At 41.7% G+C, this 21,119-nt stretch overlaps 1 protein-coding gene across 2 annotated transcripts in view; it reads left to right on the forward strand.

Annotated features, from left to right (window-relative positions):
- prima1 (proline rich membrane anchor 1) overlaps positions 1-21,119 on the forward strand; it is a 349,594-nt gene that overhangs the window by 121,891 nt on the left and 206,584 nt on the right. The gene's annotated exons all lie outside the window — the stretch shown is intronic.

The following is a 21,119-nucleotide window of genomic DNA, read 5'->3' on the forward strand; positions in this document are numbered from 1 at the left end:
GAGCCAAATAATTTTTCCTCATCTGGCCGTAGTAAGTTTTTTGTTCTAAAGAGTGAAGATAAAATTTTTAATTTATCCACAATATACTGGGTGGTATGTTTTCACAATGGCGAGTGTTCCCACTGTGGGACTGGAGGTGAGCAAGACTTCCATTTGGAGATGATATGCTATTAACTGGAGACCAGTCAATCAACTATGCACAGATGAAGGGCCCGGTCACTTGTTCAGCTGCAGTTGGAAGCTGCCCGGAGATGCCAGCTGTATCACTCTGCCTGTCTGTAAAGGGGACTTTGGACTTGAACTTCTTCAGCCTCGGTGCTGCAAGCCATAATCCGCATCAGGCTTTATGCAGGGTTCACAAACTTGGTTGAGTTTTTTTAGATTAGATTATTTACAGTGTGGAAACGGGCCCTTCGGCCCAACAAGTCCACACAGATCCTCCGAAGAGCAACCCACCAAGACCCATTCCCCTACATTTCCCCTTCACCTAACACTACGGTCAATTTAGCATGGCCAATTCACCTAACCTGCACATTTTCTTTGGACTGTGGGAGGAAACCGGAGCACCCGGAGGAAACCCACGCAGACATGAGGAGAATGTGCAAACTCCACACAGACTCCCTGTGTCTGCGTGGGTTTCCTCCAGGTGCTCTGGTTTCCTCCCACAGTCCAAAGAAAATTTGCAGGTTAGGTGAATTGGCCATGCTAAATTGACCGTAGTGTTAGGTGAAGGGGTAAATGTAGGGGAATGGGTCTGGGTGGGTTGCTTTTCGGAGGGTCATTGTGGACTTGTTGGGCCATAGGGCCTGTTTCCACACTGTAAATAATCTAATCTAATCTAAAAAAAACTCAAAAAACATTTTGAAGAAGTAACAAAGAGGATTGATGAGGGCAGAGTGGTAGATGTGATCTGTATGGACTTCAGTAAGGCGTTCGACAAGGTTCCCCATGGGAGGCTGATGAGCAGGGTTAGATCTCATGGAATACAGGAAGAACTAGCCATTTGGATACAGAATTGGCTCAAAGGTAGAAGACAGAGGGTGGTGGTGGTGGAGGGTTGGTTGTCAGACTGGAGGCCCGTGACCAGTGGAGTGCCAGAAGGATCGGGTACTTGGTTCCACTAATTTTTATCATTTATATAAATTATTTGGACGTGAGCATAAGAGGTATAGTTAGTAAGTTTGCTGATGACACCACAATTGGAGGTGTAGTGGACAGCGAAGAAGGTTACCTCAGATTTGCAATGGGATCTTGATCAAATGGGCCAATGGGCTGGGAAGTGGCAGATGGAGTTTAATTCAAATAAATGCGAGGTGCTGCATTTTGGGAAAGCAAATCTTAGCGGGACTTTTACACTTAATGGTAAGGTCCGAGGGAGTGTTGCTGAACAAAGAGACCTTGGAGTGCAGGTTCATAGCTCCTTGAAAGTGGAGACGCAGGTAGATAGGATAGTGAAAAAGGCGTTTGGTATGCTTTCCTTTATTGGTCAGAGTATTGAGTACAGGAATTGGCAGGTCATGTTGCGGCTGTAGAGGACATTGGTTAGGTCACTGTTGGAATATTGCGTGAAATTCTGGTCTCCTTCCTATCGGGAAGGTGTTGTGAAACTTGAAAGGGTTCAGAAATGATTTGCAAGGATGTTGCCAGGGTTGGAGGATTTGAGCTATAGAGAGACTTTGAATAGGCTAGGGCTGTTTTCCCTGGAGCGTCGGAGGCTGAGGGGTGACCTTATAGAGGTTTATGAAGTCATGAGGGGCATGGATAGGATAAATAGGCAAAGTCTTTTCCCTGCGGTCGGGGAGTGCAGAACTAGAGGGCATCGGTTTAGATTGATAGGGGAAAGATATAAAAGAGACCTAAGGGGCAACTTTTTCATTCAGAGGGTGGTACGTGTATGGAATGACCTGTCAGAGGAAGTGGTGGAGGCTGGTACAATTGCAACATTTAAGCGGCATTTGGATGGTTATATGAATAGGAAGCGTTTGGAGGGTTATGGGCCGAGTGCTGGCAGGTGGGATTAGATTGGGTTGGGATGTCTGGTCGGCATGGACAGGTTGGACCAAAGGGGCTGTACATCTCTATGACTCATTCTGTCAATCACCTTCAACCTTCCACCATCCTCAGCTCATTCTCTCTTCACCCTGACACTGCCTGTTATGACCCTCCATACACACACAAGCATCATTGATCCAACAATCCATCAGTCTACTGCTGCACCATCTCCCCCTGCCCTCCCACAGAGACTGTCACTCTTAACTCTCCCTCTGTTGCTCCTAACCTGCCCTTGGTGACCCTTGGTTCTCCCATCCTTGCAATGGCTTGTCCTCAATCACTTCGATCTCCACTGATTTAAGCTTGAGCTGTCTTTGGAAGAAATTGACCTACCCTCTGTCATCCAGCTCCCTCCCTCTGTCCCCCCATGATTTTCCTTCTGGCCATCACTCCTTTGATCTCTCTCAGACTGCCAACCCCTAAGCTCCATGCCATTTACTCCAAATCTGCAAGGAAGACTGTCTCACCTACTGCACACCACTCTTTAAACAGTCCTGAATCAGAAGCCTTCTTATTTGCTGCCAATTTAATGACAAAGGTATATTTATAACCTGCAAACTATGACCTCTAATAAACATGCATGACAAGCAAATGCAGAGAACTGGGAACCAGTCTTGATCCAATGCTACTTTCCTACTCACCTTTCATCCTACCAGTAGGAAACTGACATTTCACCTCCTGCCAAATTGATTGCACTGTTCACCTTGTTTTCTGCTCCTGGGAGTTTCACTAAATTCTGCCCACTGCAACTGTTGCTGTCAATAATTATGTCATCAAACTTTAAACTTGGAAAGTAATACCTTCTTGCTTATTCTTTCTTGAAAGATGTTTCCCTTTTTAAAACCTTTGAGCTGTCTCTATATCAAAGGTCTGTGAAACTTTGATTTAGTTATTTCATGATCAATGTCCTGACTGGCTCTTGCTTCTCCTGAAAGATATTTGGAACCATGTTTCAGATATTTATTCAGAAAAACAACCGATCATTTTATGTGCTTGTTTCAGGTTGAGCTAGATACCATCACATTAATACATTCAACAACACTCATTGATTCAGGCAAAATTTCTACACTGGGTGTCTCTGCTCCAGGGATGGACTTACTGATTGACCCTCATTCCGGCCTTTGTTACCTCTAACCTTGACTATTGCCATTGTAATAATAACTGTAATCGACCTGGGTGGGTCTCCCACATTCGACAGTCTAAAATCTTGAGGCAAAACTGTTCTGAGTCATTATGTCTGTGTCACAATTCACAGCAAATCACATTCCACAATTACTTCTGGCTCACTTGTTTGCTTGGCCTTGATTTTAAAGCTCTCATTCTGTTTTTCAAATCCCTCATTGGTTTGGCCAGTCCCTTTCTCTGCACACTCTTCCAGCCCCACAGTCCTCTGAGATATCTGTGTTCCTCTATTCCAAGCCCTTGGTGCATCTCCAATTATGATCATTCCAACATTGGTTACCACAGCATCAAGTTGCCTCGGTGCCAAATTCTGCAATTCTCCCCTTACACATCGGCAAATCTCTAATTTGCCTTCTCCTTTTAAGATACTTCTTAAAATATACCTCTTTGACCAAACTTCCGTCATTCCATTTAATGCTCCTCCACAGCACCTTGGCAAGTTTTATTATATTAAAAACGCAATATGAATATAGGTAATTTTGTTTTGTTGCCAAATGCGCTTTTCAAGACTGACAGATCACCTCCGCCTTTAGGCTTTCCATCTGTGTCCTTATTTGGATAATTGGCTGATAATAGCTTATTGAAATAGAACATTGTGAGCTGTTCAGAATACAGCGTTCTGATTGCAGCAGTTAAACTTCATGGAAAACCTGAAAAGATTCATATGGAATGTTCTTAGAATGACATCTTAATAGGAATCGAATTCTAGCCTTTCAAATAATGGGCTTTTTGCCAAAGGAGCATATGCAGGACAGGAAATAGGATAAACAACCTATACCAGGACTAAGGAAATGTTGAGATCCAATATGCCAGATGGTTTAATGGAAGAGAAATACAGGGGGTGTATGCATATTAAAGAGTATCTTTATACATAAAACAATGCTGAAAGCTTGAACTGACTTGTTCCAAAAACATTAGCCAGTTGTCTAAATATAGCTATAAATGTAATTTAAAGAAAATGATGTATGTTTGCAGACCACCAATGGTATTCAAGAAATCTAATGAAGTGATGGCTTCTAGGAGGCAGTTTATGGCTCACATATATTGTGTGTGAAAGGGTCATGTCAGATCCAGAAGGCAGTATATAACCCTGCTCCAGCTGTCTGTGAATGCACAGCCACATTTTATGGGGCGGGTCAGGTAACTTTTAAAGAATGAATGCCTGCTCCAAAAAGCTTTTGGTCAGTCGGAGTGCTGATGGTTTAGCAGTCTCAGCGGTGCCATAAGGAGCAGTGGCCAGTTCTGGGACTTGGAAGATATGGACATAGGGAAGGGGACCACCTTCCCCACTGGCTAAGTGGGATCTGGCAGGAGATGAGGGGAATAGCATAAAAATGAGCCTTCATCATGGAAACATCTCTAGAGATTCTGAAGGTTATGCACCACCTTTGTCAACTTCCTTCACCAATCATGACTGATTTAGGTCGTAAAAGGACACCATATTCCCACCCAGCTAATTGGGAACTGGGAGACAGATGGCATCATTACCACAGGGACAACCTCTTTCCCTATGGACCCAGTAGGTATTCCACCTTATAACATGTGAGTTGATCGGTACAGATTGGCATATCAAGCACTCTGAGTTCACTTCTTGCTGCCTCTAGTGCCAATGCCTTTTGTGTGTAAATCATCAGAGTGTAATGTTGAGGCTATGGTGGACACTCGAGAAATTAAAAGAGGATTTTTTTGGTACCAAATTGTTGTGGTTGATCATTCTGACAAAAGGCAACAAGGCCAGCTAGGGATGGGCAATAAATGTTGCCAGCCAGTGAAGCCTGTGTACCATGAGTGACATCGCTGTTGCACCTAAAGTCATAGAGTCATAGAGATGTACAGAATTGAAGCAGACCCTTCGGTCTAACCTATCCATGCCGACCAGATATCCCAACCCAATCTAGTCCCACCTGCCAGCACTCGGCCCGTATTCCTCCAAACCCTTCCTATTCATATACCCATCCAAATGCCTCTTAAATGTTGCAATTGTACCAGGCTCCACCACATCCTCTGGCAGCTCATTCCATACACGTACCACCCTCTGAGTGAAAAGGTTGCCCCTTAGGTCTCTTTTATATCTTTCCCCTCTCACCCTAAACCTATGCCCTCTCGTTCTGAACTCCCTGACCCCAGGGAAAAGACTTTGTCTATTTACCCTATCCATGCCCCTCATAATTTTGTAAATCTCTATATGGTTACCCCTCAGCCTCCGACGCACCAAGGAAAACAGCTCCAGCCTGTTCAGCCTCTCCCTATAGCGCAAATCCTCCAACCCTGGCAACTTCCTTGTAAATCTTTTCTGAACCTTTTCAAGTTTCACAACATCTTTCCGATAGGAAGGAGACCAGAATTGCACGCAATATTCCAACAATGGCCTAACCAATGTCCTGTACAGCCACAACATGACCTCCCAACTCCTGTACTCAATACTCTGACCAATAAAGGAAAGCATACAAAACGCCTTCTTCACTATCCTATCTACCTGCGACTCCACTTCCAAGGAGCTATGAACCTGCACTCCAAGGTCTCTTTGTTCAGCAACACTCCCTAGGACCTTACCATTAAATGTATAAATCCTGCTAAGATTTGCTTTCCCAAAATGCAGCACCTTGCATTTATCTGAATTAAACTCCATCTGTCACTTCTCAGCCCATTGGCCCATCTGGTCCATATCCTGTTGTAATCTGAGGTAACCCTCTTCGCTGTCAACTGCACCTCCAATTTTGGTGTCATCTGCAAATTTACTAACTTATGCTCTCATCCAAATCATTTATGCAAATATCAAAAAGTAGAGAACCCAGCACCATGATCCTTGTGGCACTCCCCTGGTCACAGGCCTACAGTCTGAAAAATAACCTTCCACAACCATCCTCTGTCTTCTACCTTTGAGCCAGTTCTGTATCCAAATGGCTAGTTCTCCCTTTATTCCATGAGATCTAACCTTGCTAATCAGTCTCCCATGGGGAACCTTGTCGAATGCCTTACTGAAGTCCATATAGATCACATCTACTGCTTTGCCCTCATCAATCTTTTTGATATTTCTTCAAAAAACTCAATCAAGTTTATGAGACATGATTTCCCACGCACAAAGCCATGTTGACTATCCCAAATCAGTCCTTGTCTTTCCAAATACATGTACATCCTGTCCCTCAGGATTCCCTCCAACAACTTGCCCACCACCGAGGTCAGGCTCACCAGTCTATAGTTCCCTGACTTGTCTTTACCACCCTTCTTAAACAGTGGCACCACATTTGCCAACCTCCAGTCTTCTGGCACCTCACCTGTGACTATCAATGATACAAATATCTCAGCAAGAAGTCCAGCAATCACTTCTCTAGCTTCCCACAGAGTTCTTTGGTACTGGGGATTTATCCACCTTTAACCGTTTCAAGGCATCCAGCACTTCCTCCTCTGTAATCTGGACATTTTGCAAGAGATTACCATCCATTTCCCTACAGTCTATATCTTCCATATCCTTTTCCATAGTAAATACTGATGCAAAATATTCGTTTAGTATCTCCCCCATTTTCTGTGGCCCCACACAAAGGCTGCCTTGCTGATCATTGGGGGGCCCTATTCTCTCCCTAGTTACCTTTTTGTCCTTAATATACTTGTAAAAACCCTTTGGATTCTTCTAAATTTTATTTGCCAAAGCTATCTCATGTCCCTGTTTTGCCCTCCTGATTTCCCTCTTAAGTATACTCCTACTTTCTTTATACTCTTCTAAGGATTCACTCAATCTATCTTGTCTATACCTGACATATGCTTCCTTCTTTTTCTTAACCAAACCCTCAATTTCTTTCGTCATCCAGCATTCCCTAAACAGACCAGCCTTTCCTTTCACCCTGACAGGAATATACTTTCTCTGGATTCTTCTTATCTCAGTTCTGAAGGCTTCCCATTTTCCGGCCGTCCCTTTACCTGCGAACATCTGCCTTCAATCAGATTTTGAAAGTTCTTGCCTAATTCCGTCAAAATTGGCCTTTCTCCAATTTAGAACTTCAACTTTTAGATCTGGTCTATTCTTTTCCATCACGATTTTAAAATGAATAGAATTATGGTCACTGGCCCCAAAGTGCTCCCCACTGACACCTCAGTCACCTGCCCTGCCTTATTTTCCAAGAGTAGGTCAAGAATTGCACCTTCTCTCGTAGGTACATCCACATACTGAATCAGAAAATTGTCCTGTACACACTTAAGAAATTCCTCCCCATCTGAACCCTGTAACACTATGGCAGTCCCAGTTGATGTTTGGAAAGTTAAATTCCCCTACCATAACTATCCTATTATTCTCCAGCAATCTACTGCCAACTACCCCATATGATTTACCCCTGTATTAGAAAATTCTGGAAAGTGCAGAAGTACTTCCCCACTGATCTTCTCTCAGTACATGCACAGTGAAGGCTGACACCTGGCTAGCAGTTCTTGGCTGGGTTTTAAAAATAGCATGGTGCCAGGATTCCTAGGAGATCGTAGTGATAGCAGGAATTGCCATCTCTGGCAACAGGGAAGTTAAAACGAGCAGGGCACGATAGAGGCACAGTGCACAGCTAATCAAACTAGTTTCAAAAAATAGAGTGAGTTGAATGATCAGCCATGATTATATTGAAAGGCGGAGAAGGCTTGAAGGGCTAATGACCCATTCTTGCTCCAATTTTCTATGTTTTTATATTTCTAAATCTTCATAAGGCTGAGAAACTCTTTCACTAAAATTTCGGGTAAAATGCAGTCCTTATTAATTGTAATCATAACATCAAACTTATTCATCAAAAATTCAAATACATTAATGTTTTCAATTGGAAGAGTAGTTTTTTTTCACTAACATGGGAATGACATTTATTCTTTTGTGCTTTTGTTCACCCTTGTCAATGTGTCTGTGTAGGAACAAACAGAACACACAAAAGACTGTCTTTTGTTTGTGGTACTGAGAAGTAATCTGAATAATAGTTACACTGTTCTATGTCAACATCATCTATCAATGCATTTCTACATTCCTAATAGCAACAAAATTGGCAGTTTTCTCTTTACTTGGAGATGCCAAGCTTGTAGTGCTCTTTGGCTGTGTAGGCTCTACATCAAGTGGGAGAACAAATGTCCCATTGTGATCGAGCAACCAAAATCAGTAAATCAACTTGCATCTCTCTCTGATTGTTGATGCCGTATACTGGATATCAAATTGTTAGGAAGATCTAGTGGCATGGCTATTGAAAACTATATTTAATAATAAGTAAAGGAAGATGGGCAGACAACTAATGATTTCTTATATTTAAGAAGGGAGATGGAACAAGTCCAGGGCACAATCGACCAATTAGTTTAACTTCATTTGTACTGAAGATAATGGAATCCTTGATCGGTAATGTAACAAAAAATATATAGAAACTGAAAATATCATAAAATGAGTAGACAGCACAAATTCCAAATGAGCTTGTTAAGTCTGACCTATCTTTCTGTGTTCTTTGAAGAAGTAGATAAGAGTAGTGGGAGAATAAATATTTTTGTATGCCAAAAGAGCTTAGAGAAGGCGTTATTTAGACATGTGATGAAAGTCAGAACAGTGGATAGGTAGCAGCTTGAATACCAAAATAAAGTTGGCAAAAAGTGAGCAGTATGTTTCAGTGAAGAACTATTATTGTTTATCATTTACTAAAATTACTTGAAGTTGGGAATTGGAAGTAGAATCTCATAATTTGTGAATGGCAGCAAATCGAGGGATATAGATGATTGAGAAGAGGACTATAGCAAACTACAGGAGAACATTAGTGAGGAAATTGAGCAGGAGGAGAGAAGCCATAATTCTCCTGGAGCCAGGAGGTTCTCAAGGACCAGCCCCAGAAGGCAATGGAGGCAACCCAGTCAGTGAATACATTTTCCCATGATGCCTACTTATCACAGCATCCACCTCTCATTCATCTCAATAAACCACTTCCTGACACACACTGTGCTCATCCCTTAGTATGCACGCATAAATCTTTAAAATGATGGAGCAGGACTCAGATACAGTAATCTCATCAGTAGAGCCACATGAAATTGGTATGGAGTTCAAACATATCCTATTTTGACTATTGTTTGGACCTTAACCTGCAGTATGGGAGTCACAAAATCACAAAGTAGACTTAAACACTCTTCAGGAAAGATAAGGTCTGCTTAGTGTCACAATATCTGGATTTTTACATTTTCTGCTCTATAAACTTAAAATAAAAACTACTGAGTTTGAAACACACACTGTTGGACTGTTTTGATTGACAAACCATCTGGTGTTGGTCAGAAACAAAAACTTCCACAAGTTCTTCATTGACATTTACCAAGTGCTGTTATTATGACATTAGGAAAGCCTGGCTTAGTTTCAAAAACCAAAAAGCGTAGCGCTGGAAAAAGCACAGCAGGTCAGGCAGCATCCGAGGAGCAGCAGAATTGATGTTTCGGGCATAAGCACTTCATCAGGAATGTGGAGAGGTCAGGGGACTGAGAGATAAATAGGACGGTAAGTGGTCACCCCCCACCTCATCCCAGGTCAAACCCTCCAGCATGGCACCACCCTCTTGACCTGACCTGCCTCTCCATCTTCCTTCCCACATATCCACTCCACCCTGCTGCCAACTTATCACCTTAACCCCTTACCTGCATCTACCTATCACCAGCCCACCTAACTTTCCCCTCATACCCACCCCCACCCTCTTATTTATCTGTCAACATCCCTCCCCCTCCAATCTGATGAAAGGCTTATGCCCGAAACATCAACTCTGCTGCTCCTCTGATGCTGCCTGACCTGCTGTGCATTTTTCAGTGCCATACCTTTTGACTCTGACTGTCCAGCATCTGCAGTCCTCACTTTCTCCTGAGTTTCAAAAATGACAGGCATCTCAGTGTAGATTTCGCTTTCAGAAAATTTGGTAAGCTATCCACTTTGGCAGCAAAACTCAGGCCCCTAATATCAAATGTCTGCAGGTGATTGTATTATTTGCTACTCCTCACATACGAAAGCAAACAATGCCTAAATGCAATAAGCCATAGACAAGTTCCTGATTTGGGCTGATGAGTGACAAGTGACAATCACATCACAAGTGCCACATCACAATGACCATTTCAACAAGAGAGAATCTAAACATTGCATTTTGACATTCGATAGTATCACCATCACTGAATCCTCCATCAACATCATGGCATTAACTTTGACCAGGAACTGAACTGAAATGATCATAAAAACAATGTGACTACAAGAGTCAGAGGTGAAGTGACTTCAACTGATGAAGTAGCAGTGCTCTGAAACCTTATGATTTCAGTTACATCTGTTGGACTATAGCCTAGTGTCATGTGACTTCTGAACTTGTCCACTCCAGTCCAACATCGGCACCTCCACATCATGGCATTGATTTCTTCCACCACTGACACAGAGTATAAGATGCACTGCAGAAATTCACTAAGCGTCCTTTGACAGCATCTTCCAAACCAATGACCTCACCAGCTAGAAGGACAAGGCCAACCTGAGAACACTACCAGCTGCAAGTTCTTCTCCAAGCTACACACCATCCTGGTTTGGAAATACATCACCATTCTATCACTGTCCTTGGGTCAAAGTTCTGTAATACCCATCTTAATGGGATTGTGAACTGCATTGATTCAACAGGGATCTAACATGACACCAGGGTTGCAAGTGGTCTGATTCAACCTCAGACTGTTGCCAGGGAGAGGGATTGAGTTAGTTGTGAGTGGTTGGTGTTTTTTTTTTCAGGAACCACAACTACCTGTTGAAGGAGTAGCGCTCTGAAAGCTAGTGCTTCCAAATATACCTGTTCGACTATAACCTGGTGTTGTGTGATTTTTAACTTTGTACACCCCAGTCCACCTCCAAATCATGACTAATTATACCAGTGTGACGTCTCTTCCATTTCTCACAGCATCCATTGCACTCTCTAAATGATACTTGCAAGACTATGGAGTGATTGGATATTTATTGCAAGGAGCCATCATGACAAGATGGACCAAATGCCCAGTTCTTTGCTGTATGATTCTATGATAAAACAAAAGCTATGACAATACTTTGATAGCTCATCTATTCTTTCTCAAGTACACATAGCTACGCTGTTTCAAAACGCTCAATAATATTTTACCTCGGAAGACTTTTGACACTTGTTATTTTGACATCTGTTCATGTTAATCATGGGTATAGAGATACAGTTTAATGAATGTGTACATAAGTCTTTGAGGTGATAAGGGGTGTGACTATGATCTCAGCAGTTACACATTAGTACTCTGCAAGAAATTCGGCAGCACAGCATTTTACCACCATATACTGTTCCAAAATAAGCATTGTTTAAAAGTAACGTTGACATTCAACCTAAAGTTGTATGATGGACAAGGAACTCATTTTGCAACAATAAAGTCTTGCTTAAGACCTAAGCATACATTTACCAACTTTGTGGTGCAAAATGAATTTGAGGCAACAATTTAGTAGAAACATTTCTTTATAAAAAGAGGTGTTTGAACAAATCCCCTACAATCTCAAATGACACAGGAATAATCCTCATAAAAAAAATTCCCAAAGGTGGACTTCTTCTGGCCCTGCAGTACAACTCAAGCTGAATTTCATCCCTTTCCATCTGTTGTAAATGTTTCTGTACCCCCATGACAGTTCATGGAATATACTGAACTACTTTACAAACATGAAGTTTATGTTCAGTTTTGAGATGCAAGAAAATATGGCTGATAATAAAAAGGCCTGACTAATGTTGGAAAAATCTTGCATACACCCCTAAAGTTATATTTATCACATAACATAAAACAGAGGTAATACTATAATCATTTGCTGGATTCATAGTTGAGTAAAAACAATTTGAGTGGTATGAGTTTGTGATCCAGATTATATCTGAATAGTCACTGCTCAAAACCCCCACAAGGTAAACTGTAGAAAACTCACATATTGTACCAATGCTTCCATTACCCAGCACCTCCCTCAAGCTTGCATAGAATTAGATTCCATCCACAGCTTGCTTGACTTCAGGCACCATTTGCCAACCATGAAAAAAACAAATAATTTTACATGCGTACAGGACCGTGGATGACCTTTTCTAAAGAAGCTTATCTCATAGCCCAAGCACTTTGCAGCAGTTCGGCTAATACGATGTCAGGGTTTCTCTGACCAGAATATTTCTTTTCAATTGCAGCTCCCTGTACATAGCTGTTATAATGACCTGCATTCAATTAATCTACACCAAATTGAGGAAGAAAACATATCATGATATATTTAAACTCTCTTTTAAGGTTATGTGTTGAGACTGGTTTATAGTTTCAATAATAGAAAACGCAAAATTGATGAAGAAATTAGGACAGATTTCAATTCTCTAGCATAAAGACAGGAGTACTTGCAGGAATTTCGAAGTGGGAGACCCAGTCAAGCTTAAGTACACACACAGCAGGGAGTGCAAGGCTTATTGAAGTGATCGAAGGATGTGTGCCAACAGGGTGTGGGCCTCATGGGAGTACTTACATGACCAAGGTAGGCTAGGAAGGACATTTGTACATGATTGTATTTTAATCTAATCATCCACATTTTCAAGGAAAACAATAGGAAAAAAAGCAAGTCTTTTCATAAACATTTTTGAATTATCCAGCTTCTTACTTCTCCAAATGTGCTACTTGCGTTCTGGGTTGAACTCATATTGCTTTCAGTTTCTTATTGAATAACATAAAGTACCTATAATTTGAAAGCTTACCATGATTAACCCCTTACTGATGATCTATAGGTCCCTCTGTTCCACGATCGGTCAATTAACACACCTGTAAATGACTCTTTGTCCAACTTGCAAACAATCGTTCCTTGTATGTTCCAGCGCTGGGTTGGCAGACTCTGATTCACCCAGAAGTATGAAAACTTCTTGGCAATCGAAAGAATCCAACAACCTTACAGAGTTTGAATAAGGTTTATATACATTAATCATCATCAGACATGGAGCATGATCGCATAGTAACAACCAATCAATAATTATAGTCACTTCATGGGTAATAGCTTGAACCAATGATATTGATTAAGTTGTAATGGCTTATGTCACCTTTTCAAAGATTCACAACAGGCAAAGTGTGGTTTAGTATTCCCTCTACGAGGACTTGCAGCTTGCAAATGTGGTTAGTATTTCCTCATCTTAGCCATCTACCTCTTCATAGCTTTAACTATACGTAGTCACATAAGCATGGGGAAACATCAGTCTGCGGTTTCTTGTTTCTGTCTGGTTCAGGGCAATCTAATTTAGCAATTCAGAAGCCCTTTTATGCAGCAATGCAGAAGCCATTTTGTGTAGCTCCTTTATCTGTTTGTCCTACCCCCTAGAGGCCCATATCTTCCGGGGGAGGGGCTGGATAGGGAGTCAGGGGATGGGAAGGGAGGTTATTTGAAATTGGAGTACTCAGTGTTGAGTCCTCCAGGTTGTAAGCTAGCTAGGCAGAAGATGAGAGGCGCTGTTCCTCCAATTTTCAGTCTGATTCACTGTGGCAATGGAGGAGGCTGAGGATGGTCATGACGGAGAGGAAATGGGCAGGGAAATTAAAATGGACAGTGACAGGGAGGTCAGTCCTTGTAGACCTGGCTGAGATGTTTGGCGAAATGTGCCCTGAGTTTACGTTTAGTCTCAGCGATGGAGAGAAGACCACTTCGGAAGCACTGGATACAGTAAACTAGGAGGAGAGGCAGGTGAACCTCTGACTCACATGGAAGGACTGTTTGGAGAAATTAGGTGAAAGTGAGGACTGCAGATGCTGGAAATTAGAGTCAAGATTAGAGTGGTGCCGGAAAGCACAGCAGGTCACGCAGCATCCCAGGAGCAGGAAAATCGTCGGGTCATCCAGCTCTGCCATTCAATCATGGCTGATAAGTTTCTCAGCCCCGTTTTCCTGCTTTGTCCCCGTAACCCTTGATTCCCTTGACAATTAAGAACCTATATATCTCAGTCTTAAATATACTCAATGACCTGGCCTCCACCGCCTTCTGTGGCAGTATATGCCATCGATTCACCACGTTCTGGCTGAAGAAGTTTCTCCTGATCTCTGTCCCCCTAAAAGGTCTTCCCTTTACTCTAAGGCTGTGCCCTCGAGTCCTAGTCTCTCCTACCAATAGAAACATCTTCCCAACATCCACTCTGTGCAATGATGCAATCTTTAATGCACTTGGATAAAACTGCTCTGCACTATTTAAATTAAGTCATTATCCTTACAAAATACTTAGTCTGTCCCAATCTGGACTCAGTTCCAATTACACTCAGTCGGTTTGTGATGTTTTAGCAATAATTAGCTTAATTACCAATGCTTGTATGCACAACATATGCCACTTCTTTGAGAAACAAATTGTATTCTGCTATGTTTGTTGAGATTTGCTAATTAATCTTTTTGGTGTTGTCAAGTCTAAATAAAATTGTAAGGCACATTTCACATCTGTTGATGAAGCTGCTTCAAAGATATTTTCTTCCATTATGAACCACACTGCTTGATATTACCTCATCCTAGGGCATCAGTTACATAAAGGAAGTTGGTTGATAGGCCAGATGGTGCAGTGGACCAAATAGCTGTCTTTTGCCTCTAAATCAGATAAAAGTTTTCATTCCTAGTTGAAGAATGCATAATCTGGCAGTACAGGCAGATAATGTTTGCACTATCTAGAGGTCACAAAATGGCTTGTATGAGAGATCGAAAGCATGAGTTGGTACTGCTCTGTTGTGATTGAGCTGTGGCATATAGTTGGAGAAAGACAGAGTCGTGGATATTTGCTCAATATCCAAAATGTAACCAATAATGCAATACTTGAAACTAAAGGGCTGATTTTCTAGGTATGAATGATTGGTGCATTGCTTCCCATTGTCCATCTTGGGGAACTTGCAACTGCATTATTCAGTGTTTTCTGAGCAAATATTGCCTAATCAATCTGTTAAGAGATGTTATTACACACTTCTAGAATAAGTGGCATTTAAACTCAGGCTTACTGACACACTTGGTTAATGGGCAAAATTTGTTGGTGCCAGCAAACAGAAATGTTCGATTCCCTGCACTTACATTACTCACCGTCATAAACATAAAAGGTCACAAGATAAAAACTTTTCTTGCTACTTTCATGCAATTTATTTTCCAATTGAATGGATAATCGAGACAAGCTATATATCACATTCGTAGATAATAGGTTTGCCAGCAAAACTGTTGTATCCTAACTCAGCGTATCGTAAATCATGCAAGGAGCTCCCAGTGCAAGGATCGCACACTCTTCATTGAGACAAATTGCACTGAAGTAAACTGCAGAAAACTGAGTACCAATACCGTGACAGTAGTTGAAGACTATACAAGTGTTTAAATTTCTTCTATTCGACATGAGTTTTATATTTGTCGTGAGTTTTACAACTTGGATTTAATTAGAGTCATAGAGATGTACAGCAGAGAAACAGACCCTTCGGTCCAACCCGTCCATGCCGACCAGATATCATAACCCAGTCTAGTCCCACCTGCCAGCACCTGACCCATATCCTTCCAAACCCTTCCTATTCATATGCCCATCCAAATGCCTCTTAAATGTTGCAATTGTACCAGCCTCCACCATTTCCTCTGGTAGCTCTGCATGAAAAAGTTGCCCCTTAGGTATCTTTTATATCTTTCCCCTCTCACCCTAAACCTATGCCCTCTAGTTCTGGACTCCCCCACCCCAGGGAAAAGACTTTGTCTATTTATCCTATCTATGCCCCTCATAATTTTGTAAACCCCTATAAGTCACCCCTCAGCCTCTCACGCTCCAGGGAAAACAGCCCCAGCCTGTTCAGCCTCTCCCTACAGCTCAAATCCTCCAACCCTGGCAACATCCTTGTAAATCTTTTCTGAACCCTTTCAAGTTTCACAACATCTTTCCGATAGGAAGGAGACCAAAATTGCATGCAATATTCCAACAGTGGCCTGACCAATGTCCTGCACAGTCGCAACATGACCTCCCAACTCCTGTACTCAATACTCTGACCAATAAAGGAATGCATACCAAACACCTTCTTCACTATCCTATCTACCTGCGACTCCACTTTCAAGGAGCTATGAACCTGCACTCCAAGGTCTCTTTGTTCAGCAACTCTCCCTAGGACCTTACCATTAAGTGTATAAGTCCTGCTAAGATTTACTTTCCCAAAATGCAGCACCTCGCATTTATCTGAATTAAACCATCTGCCACTTCTCAGCCCATTGGCCCATCTGGTCCAGATCCTGTTGTAATCTGACGTAACCCTCTTCGCTGTCCACTACACCTCCAATTTTGGTGTCATCTGCAAGCTTACTAACTGTACTTCTTATGCTTGCATCCAAATCATTTATGTAAATGACAAAAAGTAGAGGGCCCAGCACCAATCCTTGTGGTCACAGGCCTCCAGTCTGAAAAACTACCCTCCACCATCATCCTCTGTCTTCTACCTTTGAGCCAGTTCTGTATCCAAATGGCTAGTTCTTCCTGTATTCCATGAGATTTAATCTTGCTAATCAATCTCCCATAGGAAACTTTGTTGAACGCCTTTCTGAAATTCATATAGATCACATCTACTGCTCTGCCCTCATCAATCCTCTTTGTTATTTCCTCAAAAAACTCAAATTTGTGAGACATGATTTCCCACTCACAAAGCCATGTTGACTATCCCTCATCAGTCCTTGCCTTTCCAAATACATGTACATTCTGTCACTCAGGATTCCGTCCAACAACTTGCCCACCACCAACATCAGGCCTACTGGTCTACAGTTCCCTGGCTTGTCCTTACCATCCTTCTTAAACAGTGGCACCATGTTAGCCAACCTCCAGTCTTCCGGCACCTCACCTGTGACTATTGATGATACAGATATCTCAGCAAGAGGCCCAGTAATCACTTCTCTAGTTTCCCACAAAGTTCTAGGGTACACCTGATCAGGTCCTGGGGATTTATCCACCTCGATGTGTTTCAAGACATCCAGCACTTCCTCCTCTGTAATTTGTACATTTTGCAAGGTGTCGCCATCTATTTCTGTACAATCTATACCTTTTGTATCCTTTTCCACAGTAAATACTGACAATTATGCTGTTAAATTCATGGCATCAATTATAGACTGCCAAGCTCTGCTATGCCATCACTGGATAAGATTGATCAAGTGCCAAATATCCATGTCCAGAACAGGAAAGGTATGGCAACCACACTGTACAGATAGCCATAGCGACTGGAGCATAAGTGTGAAAGATCTGAGAGGAAATTGTCCACTTTCCATCTCAGCCAAGAACAGCAATTAAATAAGAGTTCAAAGGCAGAAATGTAAATGTTAATCAAAATAATCAGGTTAAATAATTATTTAAAGTTAAAATTAGCATTGCACAAAGCCATTTACAAAAGTGCTCATACAAATTTATTAGTGCTCAGAATTTTAACAGAATTGATTCTGGGTTGGGAGGAGCAGGAGTGTTACCCCTGGTTAACAGGGGCTTAACTGTAATGTATATCTTTGTCCATTAAACACCATATGGTCCTACTGATGACCATGTTGTAGCCCTCTCCCCAATGGAGGTCTTTGTCCCTATTCAGTTGTAACTTTGTGTTTTACTCCAGCCAGGTTCTCAGACAAACTGATTGTGGCGAGAAATTGAAATTAAAATACCGCAGGGCATCCTTAATTTCTTTTTTATTGGTTTCCCATCCCAAAGTTAAGACCAGGTCTACTGCATTTATAAATTTTCCGTTTACAATATATTCTTCTCCTTTTCTTCTTTGTCCCCTCCCTATATCATACACTAATTCTTTATCAAGGAATTTCTCAAGAGATCTGACCTGAGGATTCCGGAAACAACTGGCTTGGAAATGATGGAGGTCATCTTGGAGGATTTTATCACCCACCTAGGAAGTTGGAGTCTGTGGTCCATTTCATAGATTACTGGGTCAATTATGTATAACATGCACTATTTCCCACAACCTAACAATATTTTGCAGTAAACTTAATGCAGAATCTCATTCCATCAATGAAATTTGAGCTAGGCCAATATGATGCTGCCCTAACTCATACGAATGTATACATGCTCTTTTTCCTCACTGGCTTACTTTGGCTCCCTCTTAAGCAGCATTAAACTTTAAAATTCCTAACCTTGTTTTCAAATCCCTAACCTATAGCTCCTATAACATCCTCCAGCCTTGAATGCTTCAAGATATCTGAACTTAGACAATTCTACCCTTTTGAGAAATTTCAATGAAACTGTTTCGCCATCAGTGACCATGGCTTCGACTGACTAGGCTCTATGTCTTGGAATTCCTTTCTGAAGCCTTTCCATTTCGCTACTTTTCTTTCTTTGTTCCCTATGATGCCCCTTTAAACCTATTATGTGGATCAGTGTTAATCTTAATTTCATGAGGCCTCATGTGAGGATTCATGAGCAATCTTACTGTGATACACACGCTGATGGTACAGTGGTATAGTCCCTAGACTAGAATTTTAAAAATTCATTTGTGGGAGTCGGACGTCGCTGGCTGGCCAGCATTGATAACCCATCCCTATTTACCCTTGAGAAGGTGATGGTGAGCTGCCTTCTTGAATCACTACAGTCCACTTGCTGTGGGTTGACAGTAGGGAGCGAATTCCAAGATTTTGACCCAATGACTGTGAAGGAACAGCGTTATATTTCCAAGTCAGGGTGGTGAGTGGCTTGGAGGGGAATTTGTAGGTGGTGGTGTTCCCAAGTACCTGCTACCCTTGTCCTTCTAGATAGAAATGGTTGTGGGTTTGGAAGGTGCTGTCTAAGAATCTTTGGTGAATCTCTGCAGTGCATCTTGTAGATAATACACACTGCTGCTACTGAGTGCTGGTGGTGGAGGGATTGAATATTTGTAGATGTGGTGCCAATCAAGCGGGTTGCTTTGTCCTGGATGGCGTCAAGCTCCTAGAGTGTTGTTGGAGCTGCACCCACCCAGGCAAGTGGGGTTGGGTGCAGCTCCAACAATACTCAAGAAGTAGTAATCCAGAGGCCAAGATAATATTCCTGGGACCTGGGTTCAAATTCCACTATCGCACTTGAGAAATTAAAAGTGTGATGATAGCTTTGAAGCTACTGTTGTTTGTTGCAAAAAGCCCAGCTTGTTACTTCCCAAGGAAGGAAAACTGTCATCTTAATCTGGTCTGATGTAGATGTGAGTCCGGACCCCGATTCTTAACTGCCCTTTGAAGTGGCCTAGTGTGGCATTCAGGGGCACTGTATGCTGGCCCATGAGTGAATAAAAAACAAGTTGCTGTTGCAGTAAACATACCATGACAGCATAGTTTTGTCTAGAGAATGACATCAAGAAATACAATTCTGATCAGTGTGGTGTATTGTACCAAATTTATGGTTATTTATTTCATAATACAAATTAATGTTATTAACAAGGTTTACACACAACAAACACCATTATCAATCATTACCTCAGCCCTTGAAACTCTCCTGATTAATACCATCAACAAGTATTTTTACAACCCACACAATAATGTGTCATCAGGAAATTTTTTAGATTCAGCTTTCAGCCTCCCACCTAAAGCCACTTCTGTACATGTTTAAGGTTCAATCTTGGGGCACCTCAGCAAGCATTCCCTCCAATATAATCATTTCTGATTGTGATACATATGTGTCTTCTGTCTTGTTTGGTTTTGAAGCCACTTCATTGTCTTTTTAATGTCATAATTACCTCACTTTTAGTAAAGAATGAAGTATATTATCAAACAATGTTAGAAAACGTATTGAATAAATGACTGTTAACAGTTATGATGATTGCTGGACATCCTGTTGCTAAACACAATATCTAACATTTATGACACACAAGAAGGTAATTTGGCAAATGGATGCATTTGTTATCCATTCTATCCCCTTATGATTGTAAATGCTTCAATTAAATACCCCAGCCCACTGTATTCCAAATACAGGTAAAAGGATGGCTGGAAAATGGGAAGCCTTCAGAAATGAGATAACAAGAATCCAGAGAAAGTATATTCTTGTCAGGGTGAAAGGGAAGGCTGGTAGGTATAGGGAATGCTGGATGACTAAAGAAATTGAGGGTTTGGTTAAGAAAAAGAAGGAAGCATATGTCAGATATAGACAGGATAGATAGAGTGAATCCTTAGAAAAGTATAAAGACAGTAGGAGTATACTTAAGAGGGAAATAAGGAGGGCTAAAAGGGGACATGAGATAGCTTTGGCAAATAGAATTAAGGAGAATCCAAAGGGTTTTTACAAACAAATTAAGGACAAAAAGATAACTAGGGAGAGAATAGGGCCCCTCAAAGGTCAGCAAGGTGGCCTTTGTGTGGAGCCACAGAAAATGGGGGAGATACTAAATAAATATTTTGCATTAGTATTTACTGTGGAAAATGATATGGAAGATATAGACTGTAGGGAAATAGATGGTGACATCTTGCAAAATGTCCATATTACAGAGGAGGAAGTGCTGGATGTCTTGAAACAGTTAAAGGTGGATAAATCCCCAGAATTTGATCAGGTGTACCCAAAAACTCTGTGGGAAGCTAGAGAAGTGATTGCTGGGCCTCTTGCTGAGAAATTTGTATCATCGATAGTCACAGGTGAGATGCTGGAAGACTGGAGGTTGGCAAACGTGGTGCCACTGTTTAAGAAGGGCGGTAAAGACCAGCCAGGGAACTATAGACCGGTGAGCCTGACCTCAGTGGTAGGCAAGTTGTTGGAGGGAATCCTGAGGGACAGGATGTATATGTATTTGGAAAGGCCAGGACTGATTAGGGATAGTCAACATGGCATTGTGCATGGAAAATCATGTCTCACAAACTTGATTAGTTTTTTGGAGAAGTAACAAAGAGGATTGATGAGGAGAGAGTAGTAGATGTGATCTATATAGACTTCAGTAAGGCGTTCGACAAGGTTCCCCATGGGAGACTGATTAGCA

Source organism: Chiloscyllium punctatum, chromosome 4, assembly GCF_047496795.1.
Source record: "Chiloscyllium punctatum isolate Juve2018m chromosome 4, sChiPun1.3, whole genome shotgun sequence".
Taxonomy (NCBI): Eukaryota; Metazoa; Chordata; class Chondrichthyes; order Orectolobiformes; family Hemiscylliidae; genus Chiloscyllium; species Chiloscyllium punctatum.